The sequence below is a fragment of the Lactuca serriola genome, chromosome 1 (assembly GCF_051521515.1).
Source record: "Lactuca serriola cultivar US96UC23 chromosome 1, Lser_US96UC23_V15, whole genome shotgun sequence".
In the NCBI taxonomy this organism is placed as follows: Eukaryota; Viridiplantae; Streptophyta; class Magnoliopsida; order Asterales; family Asteraceae; genus Lactuca; species Lactuca serriola.
Window position 1 is genome coordinate 85,722,069 of NC_136408.1, and position 15,719 is coordinate 85,737,787.

Here is a 15,719-nt window from a genome sequence, read left to right on the forward strand (position 1 = left end):
TCTAGGTTTCTCTATTGTACATGCATGTTATCCAAGACTATAAACCCTAATTCTAGCATTCAAATAATCATATTAACATGAGAATAGGTTTATAATTTTACCTTGATTGTTATGTAGCAATAACAGTCCCAAATCTCCTTGTATTGACTTCGGAAGGCTTAGAGTCACAAGTGTCACTCCTCTAATGGTTCACAAACACCATAAGCAAGAGGATGAAGAGGAGGGAGGATGGAGGCTGCCAAAATCGTGTGAAAACCCTAGCAAGATGCTTGTCCATGTTTTTGGTCCTTAAGGGATCTATATATAGTGAGGCAATTAGGGTTATCTAACAAGGAAACCCTAATTTGGATGCTTAAGCCCTAAGCAACCCATGGAGCCCTTTTCTCAAGGCCTTGGACGATTTCATATGGGCTTCCCCATAGAATTTGTCCACCTTATAATAAAAGGCAATCCATGGCCCAAATTGCAATTATCTTATAATTACAATTCCAGTCCCTTAAGTTTAATTAATCTCTTTTAGTCACAAAACTAATTTCCAATTAATTATTGACTAATATTAATTAAACAATATGATTTCTCCTTTAATATATTACTCTCATAATATATTAGTAAATCATATTTAATCCTTTCTCTCCATAATTCATCCTATCAAGTTGCTTTGGTAAAGGCAACCCAAAATGACCATGCACCATCGGGTCAAGTACATACCAAAATAGTTATGGACTTAGACACTAATCCAACAGTCTCCCACTTGGATAAGTCTAATAACTATTATGCGTATGACTTCAGATCCTGATCTGCAATCGTAGCTTTCCAAAGCCGCTGTCAACTCTGATCATATCAGATACGCGTGTCTTTAGATAAGGGATCATATATTCCTCCATTCTAGATATCATATGAGACATTATTTCTAATCATTCTCTTTGTACTATATCTCGATTCCCGATTTATGACGACTGACTAATTGAACAAATCAAATTAGCCCTAGCCCGGCCGAGCATTTACGTTTGTCATCACTAAATCATCGAGGGGCCCAAAGATATCGCTTTTATCCTGCTTTGGATAAAAAGGAACGGATAAACTTTGATACAATGCTTGCTTGCACTCACTCACCGAATCACACACAACAATATGTTTTATAACACCAAGTTACTAGTGCGTTACATATTATCAATGTGCAACCAATTTGCAAGATACAACTCACACATCTCGGTTTCAAGAATATAAGATGTCATCGTCTCACCAATCACTCGTGATACAATTCATGGAGTGATCCAAGTGAGCGCGGGTTTAATCCAATGCTCAAATCACATTCATAAGCACTCATGAACGTTGCAGCAAACATTTGCTTATGTCTAATGCTCTTTAGACAATCCACACACCAATTCATGACAGTCTTCATTTATATCTACTTCCAACATATGAACGACTGTGGCCCGTTCGAATAATTTGACTGTTCTTAACTAATTAAATTATTCAGGAAGTCAAAACATGCAAAGTGAAACACAAGAATAATACTAATCCCATATGGCCTCAAACCTTTGAGCATAAATAAAACACCTTTTATTTATCACCATATCGATTACTCATTATTTGTCGTTTCGGGTAATCAACTTCTTACTTGAATTATTACACTTGTCCCATGCTCCTAGCATGCACACAATGTTTACTTATGGTTCTTACTTTGTGAAATAGATCACATTGAAAACACTTCCAATCATTCTCATTTCACAACTCCAAATCCTTTTTCCATAAGTTAAAGAATATCAAATTCTTGTTACTTATAGAATATGCTAGATTCTAACATTTTATGCAATGATCCTTTCGTAATGTCACTGCACCAAAGTCACGAAGACTATTGCCAATGATATTACAAAGTCCTCTATCGGAGATTGTTACAAGACAATTCCTTAGATATGATGCCTCTCACTCAAAGTACATTCCTTTGAACATCCTTTTGCATAAAAGTTTCTAATCTAGTCATAGATTATCAATATTCAATTCCCAATATGGATACATTTCCATATTTTCCATATGACAACTTATTCTTAATAGAATCTTATCTATTCCTAATAATGTCGATATGGTCCATCCAATATGAAAACATTTCCATATCTTCCAATACTATACTTCCATCTACTCACAAACGACCAATCATCGTCGAACTTTGGATTGTCCTTTGATAGTTGTTTAATTATTTTAGCCAAAACCAATTCTTGTCCTTTTTCCCTCTAAATGTGCTAGACATTTGGAAAATTTTAGAATGGTCAAACATTAAAGCATTTGCAATCGATCCTATACCCGAAGCGTATGGGACACGACGTATAATGTTTTATTTGCTAAGTTCTTAAAATTCTAATTGTGAAGAGGAGTGTCGTAATCATAATCGAAATTTTAAGAACACACTATGTACCTTTGACTAAATTTTATTAACTTTCCACAACCTAAGCCTTTAGATTTGAAATGAAGCATAATATTCTCTCCCTTAATTATAGCAAAACAACTTTACAACCCTTACAACTTTGCAAGGTATAACTCTTGTTTTCTATAATTAATACTGCCAATGTGCCTTAATAATCATACAATCATAACATTTATGCTCCCACTATCATGATGATTATTATAAAACATAACACTTATGCTCCCACTAGCTTCGACATGTATTCATAAACATCTTAACTTTCAGAAAAACAATACCTATTGAGTTTCTTAAGTCCATGTTTCTAATACTTAGTGCTTTGATAATCTTTTATCAATGCTTCTTGAACTTATACACCTTTGCCTTAGATAGTTCATATGTGTGTCTAAACAATTAAGACTAATTGCCAAACCTCATAATTCAAATCATGGAAAGGGATACCGTAACCATAATCGAATTCGAGATTGCAATTTTACAATCACTATCTTCTTAAAATCTCTCTTAGTGAAAGCATTTCCTCACGATCATTTTCATGAAGGAGGAAATCTTATGACACTTAGATTTAGACGGTGTATGTGTTCCTATCCATGTGAATTTGTTAAAACCAAAGTTTACGACAAATTCAAACTCATATGGATCGAACTTTCTTAATCTCGATTTCTTGCCTTATGGTAGCACAGCTGCCCACCATGTCTTCCAAGTAGTCAAGCAACTCACCTTTTTCCTATCAATGTACTTTCCATTGATCAAGGTCCTTGCCTTTTATGCATTCAAATGAGAACTTATAGGACTCACATGCATAATTAACTCGATTGGATTGGCACAGAAACAAAATAATGTCAACACGATAGGTTGTAAACCTCAACTCGTGTGCTAGTGATGATCGATAAGGTTTATTTGATTTGTTCTTGAAACCTTTCAAGACCATTAAGACTCCCACTGACTCCTTGACATATAAGATTCTCTTGTCAATAAACATTTCTTGACAAACAAATATTCAAGAGTTAGTGTAGTTTTTATCAAACACTTCATAAATTGGTCCTAGTTGGTCTTTGTCTTAATCAAGACATCACAACTTTCCAAATTTGATGAATGTTATAGACCTTCTTAATAATTATCACTCATTGTCACAATCTTAACTCTAAGACTTGTCTTGAAACGAAGTATGATTGACTTCTTGATTTAACCATTTCTTCAATTCTTGATTCCTCTTCTTAGACATACAATTGTACTAAGACTCACTTAGAGGATCAATTGAGATATGGTTCTTAATCATTAAGACCTATCATAAAGCATAAAAGCTACTCTCCCTTCTTCTTAGAATGGAGAAACTTTTATCTTTCTTCCTACTTGATTCTTCTTATTCGTTCTGCTATTGATTTAATTTTTTTTCAATCAATTCAGAATTACACTTAATCTTGTAAGTATAATCATATTTACTAAACCTTTAGTAAATCATGACGAATGTCTTTGTTACTCTTATGGTAGACTTGATCAACATGCAACTTTGTGTATTCAATCTCCAAGTCCTTCACTTGACACTTTGTTAATGAATTAGTCTAATTTACAAATATGAAATTTCTCTTTCATCGTGCAACCAAGTTGCATGATTCCAAATTTCTGTCCAATTGAAACTTGGGCGATGAGAAACTCTCTCTATTTGGTAAATTCTCGACTTTCCATAAATAACATAATAAGAACCAAATCCATTATTGTTAATAATAGAAACATTTTAACATCAATTTTTCATAAGGATAAATAAATAAAATTTAAAATCAAAATTTATTTTATTGCGGAAAAAATTTGTCCTTACAATGCAACTCATTGAAAAACTTATGCTAATACATCTTTCTTAGAAATCTAATTTTAACTCTAAGTAGTAGCTCAAGAATCTAATCTTCGATAAATGCGATCGAAATCCATTCCTTCACGGTTAGATTCTGCTCACTTCTTCCCTTAAGCTTCCTTTCTTTTCTTCGATCCTACATATCATCAATTGTAATCTTATCACATTATGTATTAAGAATCTAGAATAGAAGCTTAAAAGAGTTAGTTAATGGATTTTACCTAAATTAGAGTCATACGTTTCGACTCTCCCATCTCTTAGATCTCTTAGGTAAATGGGGCAGCTTCGTCTCCAATGCCCTTTCTCTTGGCAATCAAAGCAAATTGACTCTTATGGAACATGACATGGAACTACTTCAGACATTGCCTTTCTCTTATGATCAAACTTTTCGATCATAGCATGTCTTTCGTTGCCATTGTCTATATCAATAGAGGTCTTGAAGGCAGATTCACCAATCAACTTTGCTTTTCTATTGTGCCAAACCATTGCTGATTCAGCAACAATAAGCATATAGGTGAGATTTATAAGGGTCACGTTGCGGTTCATCATATTGTACTCTCTTACGAACTCACTATAGGAAGTGACTGAAGAACCCAATCAACAGCCAGACAACGGATCCCATCATTCTTAACCTATCAATGTGTGACTTCATCCCTAGGACGTGTGCACACACCGACTTTCCTTCTTTATGTTTACTTGCCAAAAGGGATTGAGTGAGCTTGAACTTTTCAAGCCTTCGAACTTGTGGGTTAGGAAGAATAATTGGATGAGGTGGAGGAAGTGAAGCATGATTTCTTCTTCCTCGATCGAATCGTGGAATATCATCTTCATGTGGAATGCTTGTTCCACGGGATTTGGGAAGACCATAGTTGTCGAACTTTGACATCTACAAAACGGGAGAAAAACGAATTCAAGTTAGTTGATTGATTGAGTCCTTAGTAAAACACCCAAATAGAATACTAAGCCTAGGACCCAACACAATATTCTACAACTCGGGAGAGGGATGTCGTAACCCTAATTGAAGAATATTTGAAGGTAAGTGAATGACGATTCACTAATTTCCACCACGAAAAATGAAAAAGAAATTTAAGTTTTAAATCTATGAAAACTCCTAGATCCTTTGAGATTCATTGAACTTTCAATGGCATGTTTAAATCTCGACATGCCCTCTTGTTTGTGACTGGGATGCTGAGGATCACAAAGCGGGTGTGAATAACCATGCAAACTTACATGGTGCCCTCACATGTTACAGTCACCTATTCGATGTGCCGGTAAACCACACACGCTCCACCGAACTATGACGAACATTGAGTCACCCTTTGCTACCTTTGCTTAGAACCATTTAGTGTGCCGGTAAACCACACACGCTCCACTAACGTCTTTGCAAGGGCACAAAGTGTAATTTCATGGAATTGCATTAATTCACTTTTGCCTAAGTAACTAAGATTGGGAATTTTATGAAAACATTTAGTTACTTTTATACTTCAGTATACTTATAATGGAAGGTTTCATCCTATCCTACCCGTTCGGCTAACGACCCTCCACTAGTCAAGAGTGCGGTGGGTAAGAGTGGATACCCATTCAATCGCCATTTTATAGGCAATTTCCTTAAACACCCCTTATAGACTAGCTTCGTGAATGAGGCCTACTAACGGTAAGATTGACTTTTACTCATACATACATATATATATATATATATATATATATATATATATATATATATATATATAATGTTAGACTTTTAATGTTATATGTATAGTATAGGGTGTATCTTACACTTTTAAAATACTAAGTGGTCTAATTTAACAATTATACTTTTAATTCAATTAAATTGTAAACCTAAACTTTTATGGATTTATTAAACCTCTTTTAATTATACACCTTAATTAATTAATAAAACCATAAGGGTGTGATTTGAACTTTTTCAAAACATTACTAGGGTTTTAGAATTTAACATTCCTAATTAAACTTTTAATCAACTTTTAAATTCCAAAACTTGAGGGCAAGTTTTGAAACATTTCAACACATTAGGGTTTAGAATTTAAATATACATCAAAATTAAACCATTTAATCAAAATTTAAATTCCAAAACTTGAGGGCAAGTTTTGAAACCTTTTTCAAAACATTAGGGTTTTAACTATTTAAATTTCAAAACAACAAAACTTTTGGGTTCAAATTTAAACTATAAAACCTAAAGGGGAAAATATGAAACTTTTCATAACAACAAGGATCAAATAACAAATAATCTAAATTAACATTTAATTACATAATTATCCATATTTGATTTATTTAATGATTTATTGCAAAACAATTTATCAATTTAGTCAAAATAATTAATCAATTATCACATAAGGAAACAATTATCTTATTAATTGATAAATATCTTCAATTAGATCAAGAATATAGTCAAATATATCATAAAATCGGATTTATATTGATCTAATATGATACGGTAACTATCCATAAGCAAAAACAGCAAGAAATCGCGAAGATATCCCCATCTGACGAGTTGACTCGTCGAGTCAAGCTTAGACTCGTCGAGTCTGCATGGACTCGGCGAGTTCAGCTATGGACTCGGCGAGTCCAGCCTCCAGAACATCAAAAATCGATTTTTTTGAACACGTAATGCATCAATACAATTGAAACCAGTCTAGGCTCTGATACGACTCATGGGTTTTGGTCCTAAGAACATCCTATGTGCTCATACAAACCTTAATGCTTGGATCTAGGTTTCTCTATTGTACATGCATGTTATCCAAGACTATAAACCCTAATTCTAGCATTCAAATAATCATATTAACATTAGAATAGGTTTATAATGTTACCTTGATTGTTATGTAGCAATAACAATCCCAAATCTCCTTGTATTGACTTCGGAAGGCTTAGAGTCACAAGTGTCACTCCTCTAATGGTTCACAAACACCATAAGCAAGAGGATGAAGAGGAGGGAGGATGGAGGCTGCCAAAATCGTGTGAAAACCCTAGCAAGATGCTTGTCCATGTTTTTGGTCCTTAAGGGATCTATATATAGTGAGGCAATTAGGGTTATCTAACAAGGAAACCCTAATTTGGATGCTTAAGCCCTAAGCAACCCATGGAGCCCTTTTCTCAAGGCCTTGGACGATTTCATATGGGCTTCCCCATAGAATTTGTCCACCTTATAATAAAAGGCAATCCATGGCCCAAATTGCAATTATCTTATAATTACAATTCCAGTCCCTTAAGTTTAATTAATCTCTTTTAGTCACAAAACTAATTTCCAATTAATTATTGACTAATATTAATTAAACAATATGATTTCTCCTTTAATATATTACTCTCATAATATATTAGTAAATCATATTTAATCCTTTCTCTCCATAATTCATCCTATCAAGTTGCTTTGGTAAAGGCAACCCAAAATGACCATGCACCATCGGGTCAAGTACATACCAAAATAGTTATGGACTTAGACACTAATCCAACACCTGGTAGGAAGGTGAGGGCGGGTGAAGTCCCGTATCTCACCAATAACAGAGTATGGACGGTGTTCCATATCTCATTAGTAGCAGAGCAGGGGCGAGGCCCGAGACAGGCATGGAGTGAGTGTGGGCGTGGCCCGTATCTCGCTTATCATAACAGCTTGGACGAGGTTCCATGACTCACTAGTGACAACACAGGGGCGAGGCCTAAGGACAAGAATGCAGTAGGGTATGTTCGGTTATGTGTTATATGCTATTTTATACTATATGTGGTTAGTGGGCGAGGCCCAGAGACAGGCGGGGCCTAAAAGAAATAGATTTGTATCCGAGCGGGGCTCGAAGCCAGGCGGGGCCTGGAGCGGCGGGGTCGTTGTAGCGGGCAGGGCCCGAAGTAGCGGGCGTGGCCCAGTATATGCAGTATGTATGCCTTGTGATGGTACGGTATGTGGTAGGCTGGGGAACTCACTAAGCTTCGTGCTTATGGTTTTCAGTTTTGGTTTCAGGTACTTCCGGTAGCGGAGATAAGAGCTCGGTGTGATCGCATGTCACACACCATTGTTTAGTCAGCCTGGGATGTTTACTCTGATAATGAAAATATGTTTTGGAAATGATACTCTAAATTCATTTTATGACTTATGATATATTTTTATGAATATGGCTTTGTTAATGATTTAAAGAAAAGAAAATTGGTTCGAATTTTTGGGATGTTACAAGTTGGTATCAGAGTCTTGGTTTGAGGGATTCAGACATACTCTCGGGTGTGTCTAAACTCAAACTAAGGGATTGTTCTAAAAGTTTTCAAAATGAAAAGACGGTTTTTGTAAAAAAAAGAGTTTTTAGAAATGAAACAGTTTTAGAAAATGCGAAAAGAATTCAGAAAGAAAAGAATTTTGATAAGAGAAAAGGGTGTGGTGCATGCAATCAACCGAGCTCTAGTAAGTACCCCAAAATACCCCTACAAGATTATGTTATGATTATCAGTTAGTAGAACAACATGCTAGATTAGGACTAAGGATTTAGGGAGGATGCCTTATGTGCCTATTATATGTGTTTTGAGCTGCATGATAGTGCTGATTAGACAATAGTAGGATAGCCTGTTTAGGTTATGCCCGAGTTTATGAGCTTATGTTGCATGCCAATACAGATTCTTGATATGAGATTATGATTGCCTGAGTATGTTATGGTTAGATTTTCCCTTGTCTGAATGTTGCTTGCTTTGTGCATTGTGGGATTCTGAGTGATGGAAGTTAGCTATTAGGTGAATACGTCACGTCACATGTGATCATGGTTGAATAATCTCAGAGTACTGGATTTGGCCCTATTGTGCGGCTCTTGTCTGAGTCCAACCGTTGTAGGGACGAGTTTTTTTACTTGAAGGATTATCTGAGCCTCGTCACATGTGATGGTATTCAGATGATGGCTAATTGACATCACAAGGAAGCCTTCAGCAGCTGAGGGTTGGTCTGGGTGGAGTAAGAGGTTTCCCTAGGGTGAGCCTATGATGAGATAGTGCTAGGAGCAATAGTAGTAGAAAAGGGACCTGGTGGAGTCTAAGCAGTTCTCGAAGAAAGTACGGATAGATGTGGAAGATAGTTTGGGCCCGTACTACTGGAGGCAGAGGATCCGTACTCGATTCGAGAAAGGTCGAGATGAGACCGGGAAACTTGTAGTGTGTGTGTATGATCCCTCAGTAGTGATGAGTATTCTAATAGTTATCGCGATATGTTTTCAGCATGGTGACACTGCGAGAGAGACCAGTGGGCGGATCAGGCGCTGGAGAGGGATCAGGCTCGGGTTCTGGGGCCGAGCAGCTCGAGGAGCGGATGAGGGAGTTGATATCAACAGAGGTTAGGCACAGCATCCTAGATCAAACTACTGTGATCTTTGGCACGGTCAAGGAGGGTATACTGGAGATCTTGGATGAGAGGCTGGGAGCCTTTCGTACCGAGATAATGGCTTTGATGGGAGCGTGTACTATGACATTCCGAGAGTTTAGAGCTTGCGGAGCGCCAGATTATCATGGGGCTAGGGACCCCATCGCTAGCAGCAGGTGGTTGGCCGATGTTGCCAACGCATTCCGTACGAGCAGGTGTCCCGAGGGGGACAAGGTCAGACTCGCCTTCTGTCTTTTGAAGGACAGCACGAGGGATTAGTGGGAGGAGGTTGGTCATGCCATTTGTGATGATGTCGCGTTGAACGCGATGACATGGAGCGATTTATCGGCCAGGTTCAGGGCTGAGTTTTCACCGATTATTAAGGTGCAGCAGCTGGCACGTGAGTTTCAGGATTTAACGCAGACTACTGAGACTGTGGCGGAGATCAGCGCCAAGTTCAGGGAGAGGGCCCTCCTTGTTTCGCAGTATGTCGCGGACGAGGAGATAAAGAAGGCCCGATATCACGAGATGTTGAGGGATGACATCAGGCAGTTTGTGAGCAGGTCCAGCTGCAAAACGTTGGAAGACATGATCGCACGATCTAGAAAGAGATTGATTCGGAGCAGATCCGGAAGAGGAAGCCGGATGAGGTTCAGGTAGCCACAGGTTCGGGCAAAAGGCCCAAGGGGTCAGATTCGAGATCGAGGGATTACCAGAGCCGTGACCGATGCGGGAGGTGAGGCAGGACACACGAGGGTGCGTGTAGGAGTGGTAGTGGTGGAGATTCAGGCTGCTTCAAGTGCGGCCGAACTGGTCATCTTAGCAGGGATTGTGCTGCTACCACCACACAGGGATCATACCTGATATGTTTCCGTTGCAGTCAGCGGGGTCACAAGAAGGCCCAGTGCCCCAATTTGTTTTCGACAGGACGGGTGATAACACCTGCCCCTGCAACTCTGAGGATCACAGACGGCCGTCGGGGCCGAGCAAAGGCGCCTGCGGTAGGAAGCAGGGCTTTTTAGATGACTACCTTGGAGGCGCGAGCAACGCTGGACGTTGCAGGTATGTGTTTTCCGTTTTCTGCTTTCTTTGTTCATGATTATATTGTTATGGATCTGCATCCTTTGTGGTATAAGTATTTTAGAATTGAGCGGCTTGCTTGTGACTTAGTTATATGCCATCTGCATACCTTGGATAATAAAGTGGTAGTTAGGGGGTGGTGCCTTATGGAAGCAGGTTACTTAGGACGCAGCAACTATAGCATGCTTGTGTGGAACTCAGTAGTGACCCGCTGAATTCAGAAAGGTGTTATTGAGTGATGTATCAGTTATATCCATAGCTATGGCAAGCTTGGTTCTTCAGCAGATTGTTTGCGGTATAGCAGAGAAGATTGGGAATTCTTCTCAAGCATTGAGCATTAAGGTATAAGTAGGATCAAAGTGGGGGAGAACCCTCCGAGTGTTATGGGGTAAGAGCATGCAGATCGAGAATGAGTACACGACCTCGAAGAAGGAAAAGGAGTAGCACAACGATTGATGGGTTGAGGAGTTCAGCGTTGGGAGTTTGGGAGACTTCCCAACAGTTGGTTCATGTATTCGAGATGGTTAGTATCTGGTTAGGAATTCGGGTTGGAGGGTCGCCTGTAGGACTCGGGAAAGTTGGAATGAGGATTTTGAGAATGGTTAGCATGGGATGCTTTCGTGTTAGTAGTCAGTGGTATAGACAGCATGTAGAGCATGGTAGAGCGGCGGAAGAGCTGCAACATTTTTCGACAGCAGCAAGTGAGTATGGAAAGTGTTGTAAGACTACGGGTAAGTCGTAGCATTCCCTAGCAGCTTAGTTAGCGGAGTATGGGCGGAGGCTCGTATCTCCTAGTTAGCGGAGTTGGGGCGAGGCCCTTACCTCCTAGTGATCCAGGTAGGAATCAGGAATGAGTAGTGGATGAGAATGGTATGGAGCTTGCCTGCATAGCCCTAGAAAGGTGAGACCTTGGGAGAGGCCGCTATAGGATGTAGTTGGGTGAGACCCGTGGGCGAGGCCCGTATGAGAGTAGCAGTATAGGTGAGACCTGAGAGCAGGGTTGCTCAGTAGTGTAGTCGGGTGGGACCCGTGGGCGAGGCCCGTGAGTTTTAGTAGCACAGGAGGGACTTGGTAAGAACCTTAAGGTCGAGTTAGGGGGATCGAGGATCCCAGGACTTGTAGCCCCAGAGTGGCAGAGTAAAGGGGGTAGTATTAGGTAGCCTAAGTTTCCTCGGAAGTCGCTAGGAGCGACTAGAAGTTTGTGTTGGGGCTAGCGACCGGTGGGAGCCGGTAATCCAGATATTGATAGATCAGTAGGGACCAGGGTGGTCTCGGTTCATCCGGAAGGCAGATAAGGGACATCAGAAATTTTCAGTCAGTGACAATGATGGTAAGCAGACTATGGTGGAATTCAGTTAGTTGATCGACGGGTACTCAACACTAAGTTATAGTAGTGAGAAGTGTCCAGTGGACACTGGTGGTAATGACCCGTACTGGAAGTAGCGGGGGGGGGGGGGTAATGGAGTTGTTGAAGGATAGGACCTTCACAGTGACAGAGGAAGTAGTTGGTTATGGAACGTTGCCTTGGTGAGGCCAGAAAACGCACAAGGAAAAGGGGATGAACCCCTAGGGTATCCATCATAAGTACTCGGGGAGTACCATAAGGTTTGTTAGTTGAGTAAATGGTGTTCCCAGGATTGTCAGGGTTAGGGTTAACTCGATAATATTATCCGTAAGGATTAATGTTAGTCAGAATGATCGGGCGGAAGGCCAACGAAGGTAGTCAACGGATGTTAAGTCTACCAAGCAGAGTGTTGAAAGCAGATTGCAGGGCGATTGGCCGTAGAGAAACTTCGAGGACGAAGTTTAGTTTAAGTGGGGGAGAGTTGTAACACCCATAATCAGAAAGACCAAGAAAGGAAAGGAAAACCCTAAGTCAAGGGGGCCGACTCGTCGAGTCCAGGGTGGAACTCGACAAGTCCGAGCGGGATCCGGGTCGAGGAGTAAGTGACCGACTCGACGGGTCGGCAAGAGAACTCGGTGAGTCCGGTCCGAAGAGGAAAACCCTAAATCTGGGACTTTGTGCACTATATAAACATCTCATTCTCTCCCTTAGGGGTCTCTATAGCCTCTCTTATCCAAAACACGAAACCCTAAGCCCCCATTTTAGCACATTCAAGCTTTCTTGCCATTTTGGGTGATTTGAAGGAAGAAGGAGGAAGGGAACCTTTGGTGGTTCAAGGATTGGCTTTAGATCCAGAGTTGGTGTGGCTTTTCAGAATCCTCTGAGGTAATAAGCCGACCTTATTGCATTTAGATATATCTTATGATTAAGATTTGGGCATTTTGAGTATGAAGGAGGTTTATTTCGAGTTTGGAGTAGATCTGAGGTTGCTACCTCAGATCTAGGCAATTAAGGATCCAGAAAGCCATAAAGTTTATGCCAATAAGTTGTTGGTGAAGCCCCTTGGTCACAAAACCTAGCCCTGGAGTGTTTTAAGCCCATATCTCTTTGGTTTCACGTAAAGTTTGCAACTTTACATGGGGAATAGACTTGGGAAGAGTGGATCTATGAGTTGGAGCCCCTGCATGGTTCGAAAAGCCACTGTATGGATTAAGGACTGAAATGACTCGACGAGTCACATGGGTGGACTCAGCGAGTTGGATGAAGATGAGCATGGACTCGACGAGTTGGAAGAACAACTCGACGAGTCTATTGAAGATTGTCATAGACTCGGCGAGTCTGTTCTTGGACTCGACGAGTCAGGTCGTGAAGCACTAACCCCCCCCCCCCAAATTTTGGTTAAGACTTAGATTGGTGAGTTTAGTGGGGACTCAGTGAGTTGGGCATGATGGGACTCGGAGATCGTGGAACTCGACGAGTCGTCGGGGTGACTCGGCGAGTTGAGGCGTATTGGGTGAGTTTCTGAGTATAAGGACTCGACGAGTTCAATAAAATTAGATAGCAAAAAAAATGAAATTTTGTTCACCGGTCATAATGAGCATTTTAGATTTTTTTTTTTAACAAGTTTAGTGATTTTTAAAGCTTAAAAAAGACTTAAGTGATCGAATGAACATAATTTCAAAAGTTTAGTGACTAATTATAAATTTAACTCTTTTTCTACATATTATATGTGAACTTTTATACACAAATTTAATTATATTTATAATTAATTAATTATGTGCAAGAAAACTTCCCAACACTAAATTTATAAGAGAGATTTACAAATCTAGCAATTTCCTTTAATTATTTTACAAAAAATAGTCACTGAAACCACATACGAGGTTAATTCGAATGCTGTTCCATGTCTCGTCTGCTGTTTGATAGTTATTTTACCTAACTCACATGCTGTTTCATGTAATGGGTTGTTGTTTCGCAACCCATGAACCCATAATATATAAAGTACAAAAAAAATATTTTTGGTCATTTTTGAATATCTGAAATACAAATTTTTCTATGACGGAGGCTCCAACAACAATCAACTAGTGGTACTGTACTTATTTTTTTTTATCGTTATATATCATTTGGCGTAAAATTTAGTAATTGTGAGTTTTTTTTTTTTTTTTTTTTTTTTTTTTTTTTTTTTGAAAAAGTGGAAAAAAAGAACAAAACCATGGCAATTCCATTTGCACCATAAAAGTTGTTGATGTATGAAATGTGCATTAAAAACTTGTACATTGCAGATGACATGTCATATGCGGTTTTGTTCTTTTTTTTCTTTAGGTTTAGTTGCAGGTTTAAACATTGTTATGCGCTTCAGCTTGATTATATTTAATAGTTTCTATGATATTTGGATTGATTCGGCAAAATTCATGAACAAAACAATAGTTTAAGGATGAAACCGCAAGGAGAGGCCATACTTAATATGAATAAGAGATGTTATATTAGATTACAACATGTTTAAACATTTTTTTATCATGAATATAAAATACTAGAAAAAAGTGTTACTATAAAAGTCTCGTATCATACACTATAAGAAGTACTCAATCGTTTAGACATAAAAAAAAATCAAAACAAACGATGAGACGAAACAACAGATGACATATGGTCATCTGCGGTTTCGTTCTTCGATTCTCCAAGGATGAAAAACAAACGAAATAGTAGTTGAGATGGGAGGAAACTGTAGAATGTCTATGCCATCTGTGATTTTATGGGGGGGGGGGAAATGATTTTTTTATACAAAATATTTAAAGAAAAATGCTAGATTTGTAAATATGAGGCACAAAACAACATATGAGTTAATCTCGTATGCGGTTTCGGTGGTTATTTTTTGGCTGACAGCTAATTTGTGCTATTTTTTACAAAATAATTAAAAAAAGCTTAGATTTGTAAATATGTCCATTTATAAAGATTTACAACTCATATACCTACTTTTGACCTTGTTTCAACACCTATGAGCGTTGTATTGTATTAGGCAAGTCCTTAACACTTCGTCTTTTTATTTATACGTACAATCCATCGAAAGTGAATGATTTTGTCAACTTAATATCTTAACTGTTTACAAAATCTTTTTGATTATGTGAAAAATTCTTTATTATGTGTCCGAATAGATATTACTTTCTTGCCTTTGCTTGTGTTGTTTCCAATTTAGGTTCCTCTATCACAAAGTTTTTTTTGCGTTTGAAGTTTCTAGCTTTTAACTTTTGACAAAACGTTGTAGTTTAAACAAAAAACTTCGTTTGACAGTGCGAGCCTTTAGCTTTTAGTTTAAACAAAACGTTCCAGATCTAAAAAATAGTTCATTTAGCTTTTAACAAAACGTTACCGAGCTTTTGAAATCAATTTTCACAATTGCCCTTAAAAATATATTTATTTATTTTTGTATGTAATTTTATATATTGCCAAAGCTTTTAGCTACTTTTGCCAAACACTCATATAACAAATAAAAATTACAGCTTCCAGCTACCGGCTACCGGCTACACGTTACCAGCTTTCAACTAATAGCTCATTTTGCCAAACACCCTTCATGCTCTTGTAGTTATCATGTATCGTTATTCTAGAATCATGTTCAAAACATATAAAAACATTGATGATGATTTATAGATTTTTTTTGTATAATGTATAAAAGTATTAAGTTTAAATAAAATGAAAATAAATA